The sequence below is a fragment of the Microtus ochrogaster genome, linkage group LG8 (assembly GCF_000317375.1).
Source record: "Microtus ochrogaster isolate Prairie Vole_2 linkage group LG8, MicOch1.0, whole genome shotgun sequence".
Taxonomy (NCBI): domain Eukaryota; kingdom Metazoa; phylum Chordata; class Mammalia; order Rodentia; family Cricetidae; genus Microtus; species Microtus ochrogaster.
In genome coordinates this window covers 13,678,166-13,681,560 of record NC_022033.1, presented here as the reverse complement: position 1 = coordinate 13,681,560, position 3,395 = coordinate 13,678,166, and the positions used below count along the sequence as shown (strand labels likewise).

The 3,395-nt window shown below is 43.6% G+C and overlaps 2 protein-coding genes across 3 annotated transcripts in view; both read left to right on the top strand.

The window, feature by feature from the left end:
* Positions 1 to 3,395, top strand: part of Zswim1 (zinc finger SWIM-type containing 1) — a 22,624-nt gene that overhangs the window by 6,715 nt on the left and 12,514 nt on the right. The window lies entirely within an intron of this gene.
* Zswim3 (zinc finger SWIM-type containing 3) overlaps positions 1 to 3,395 on the top strand; it is a 17,839-nt gene that overhangs the window by 6,967 nt on the left and 7,477 nt on the right. The window lies entirely within an intron of this gene.

Genomic DNA, 3,395 nt, shown 5'->3' with positions numbered 1-3,395 from the left:
CAATGCTCTTAACCTCTGAGCCATCTCTCTAGCCCCCTAGAAAATTCTTAAAGGGCTCATTGTGGCCAAGAAGTTAAGAATGGAGCTTCAGCCAGGTGTGGTGGTTCTAGGGATCCCAACGGTGAATCTCTGCGAGTTCAAGGCCAGCCTAGAGCTCCACAGTAAATTCCTGTCTCAAAAGATAAATAAAGACTTCTTCAAACCCAACTTTGTAAAAAATCTTCTTGCAGGCCATAGAAGTAGTTTGTAAAGGAAGGACATACTTTGAACTTTCCTTAACTGGTTATTATTTATTAACATTCTTTTTACAGTATATAAGGCTGTTTTGTCTTTGTTGAGTTTTGTTTGGTTTTGCTTTTGAGATACGGTCTCAATGTGTGGCTAGTCTGGAGCTTCATGTGTAAAACAAACTGAATTTGAATCTAGGGGGCCTCTTCACTTTGCCTCTTGAGGACTGGGATTACAAACGCTACCTTCATGCCCTGCAGGAGAAGCTGGGTTTTGTTGCCAGTGAGATGGAGGACACCTTGGCCTGTAATAATTTCTGCCCCGATGTTTCCAGTGAGTAGTCTCCATCCTTCAGGCAGCTCATTGGCTTAGTAACGACAGTTCTCATTTTGAAAAGTCAGAACAGTTCAGGGCATGTTCAGGAAGCAGGACAAAGACTAAATACATATTTCACAATATCACAGATATATCAAAACTTTAGTTATTTTACTTTCTTTCTTTTTGTTTGTTTGTTCTGATTTTTTGAGACAGGGTTTCTCTGTGTATCCCCGGCTGTCCTGGAACTTGCTCTGTAGACCAGGCTGGCCTCTAACTCAGAGACCTGCCTGCCTCTGCCTCGCAAGTGCTGGGATTAAAGGTGTGTGCTACCACCACCAGGCTTTTATTTTTTTTAACACCCTATCAAGTGAGAAAGTCTGTGATTGTTTTTAACGAACTTCACAGACTAAGCCCTCCCAGCCCTTAGGTTGAGGGTACATATTCTTCAGAGTCCTTGATAAACTCTGATGCCCTCTCCTTTGCTGCTCGGTTCAGTAACTGCCATTTCCAGACAGTGTCCAACATTACTTACTCCAGGTTCTTTGCTAGGAACTTCACTGACATTATCTCACTTAGTCCTTAACACACGCCTTTGAACTGGACCGTCCTTCTCAGAGTGACAAGGTCGCGTCACAAGCAAAAGTCGCCACACAAAAGTCTTGCCAGTAAGCCAGGCATGGTGAGGCATACCTTTGATACCTCCCAGCATTTTGGGAGGCAGAGGCAGGTGGATCTCTGTGAGTTTGGGGCCAGCCCGGTCTACAGAGTGAGTTCCAGGACAGCCAGGGCTACACAGTGAGACCCTGTCTCAAAAAAATGAAACAAAAATCTTGCCAGTAAACTAGTCACTTATAAAATTCATCTCTACCTAACTATTCTCTTCTGCTCAGTCCTGCAGTTTTCTTGACATCACTGACAGTGAATAGCTGGGGAATAAGTGTTAAAGTAATGGTGGAGAGCCACCAGCCTCATGAAGTGACCAAAAGGAGACTGGAGTCTACAGGTAGACAGGGCACTAGGACCTTGAAGAGCAGAGGTTTTGTAAAGCAGGAATTACACCCTACAAAGCTTGATAAAGGCCAGAAATATTTTTGTGAAACAAAATATTAATTGAGAAACATAGACTTTGGGGAAGTTGTACCAGAAACAAGAAAACAAAGTTGGTTTTGGTTTTTGTGTTTGTTTGGGTTAGTGTTTTAAAATATATATGTGTGTGAGCATGTGTTGTTGTGTGGGTTCCCCGCCCCTGTGCATGTGCCAAAGCCAGAAGGCTACCTTGGACCCCTCTGAACTGGAGTTTGCAGTACATGGGTAATGGGATCTTAACTCCAGTCCTCATAACTAAGCATCAAGCACTCTTAACCACTAGTTAGGTTTCTGTTGCTATGATAAGACACCATTACCAAAAACAAGTTGTGGGGGACAGGAAGGCTGTTTATTTCAGCTTACAGTTATACATCACGGTCTATCATTGAAGGAAGTCAGAACAGGAACTCAAGGCCGGAACGTGGATGCTAGAGCTGATACAGAGGCCATGGAAGAATGCTGCTTATTGGCTTGCTCATCATGGCTGGCTCAGCCTGCTTTCTTATATATACCTTGCAGGATCACCTGCCCAGGGGTGACACTGTTCACAGTAGATATCAAGAAAATGTACCCCAGGTAGGGCTGGAGAGATGGCTCAGAAGTTAAGAGCACCTCTGCTCTTCCAGAGTTCAGTTCCCAGCAACGACACAGTAACTCACTATAATCTATAATAGGATCTGATGCCCTCTTCTGGCATGTAGGCATATGTGCAGTAGAATACTCCTATACATAAATAAATAAATCATATTTTTGTGCTCCAGTCTTACCTACAGGCTAATCTCGTGCAGGTATTTTCCCAATTAAGATCCTCTCTCCTTGCCCAGTGTGGTATCTCACTCCTTTAATCCTGCATTCCAGAGGCAGAGGTAGGTGGAGCTGTGAGTTTGAAGCCAGCCTGGTCTCTATATCAAGTTCCAGGATCTTCAGGGCTACACAAAGACATTCTGTCTCCAAAAACAAACAAAAAACAAATTCTCTCCTCCCGGATGTTTCAAGGTTTGCGTCAAGTTGACCAAAACCAACCCGTACACTGTGTCTTGCCCTGCTCTGCTTCTTTGAAGTCGATTCTCGTTGCATAGCCCTGGCTAACTGTGTCGTCTTGCTTGGCCTTGTTTCCAAGGACCTTTCTGCCTCTGCCTGCTGAGCGCTGAGATTGCAAGTTTGTTCCAAAACACCCTGCTCTGTCTGTCTCTCTGAGACAGACAGGATCTTGCCCACAGACTCCAACTCCAGTTCTGCTTCACTTCACATTCCAGAGTGTTTAAGTTACAGGCATACACCATTGCACCTTGTAATCTTAATTTGTGTGTATATTTGTTTATGTGTGTGTATTTGTATATGTATGTTTATGTGTGTACTTGTGTGTGCATGTGCTTGTTTATGTGTACACACAGGTACACATGCACTCATGTGATGCTAAGAATGGCAGTTACAGGTTGAGCATCTCCATTTTATTTTGTTTTGAGACAGTGTCTCTTACCAAACCACAAGTTCAGTGATTTGGCTAGACTGGCTGACCAGCAAGTGCCCAGGAATCTGCCTGCCTCCAATTCCCCAGCCTTGGAATTACAGCCACACGCAACTATACCCAGCAGTTTTTTGTGTGAGTGCTAAGGGTCAAACCTATGCCCTCGCGCTTGTATAGCAGCGTTTTACTGACCCAAGTCATCTCCCTATCTCTTGCAGTCTCCCAACTTTTAAAAATATTTGTCTGTCTATCTATCTATTTACTTAATGTATTTGAGTGATTTTTTTTTTTTTTT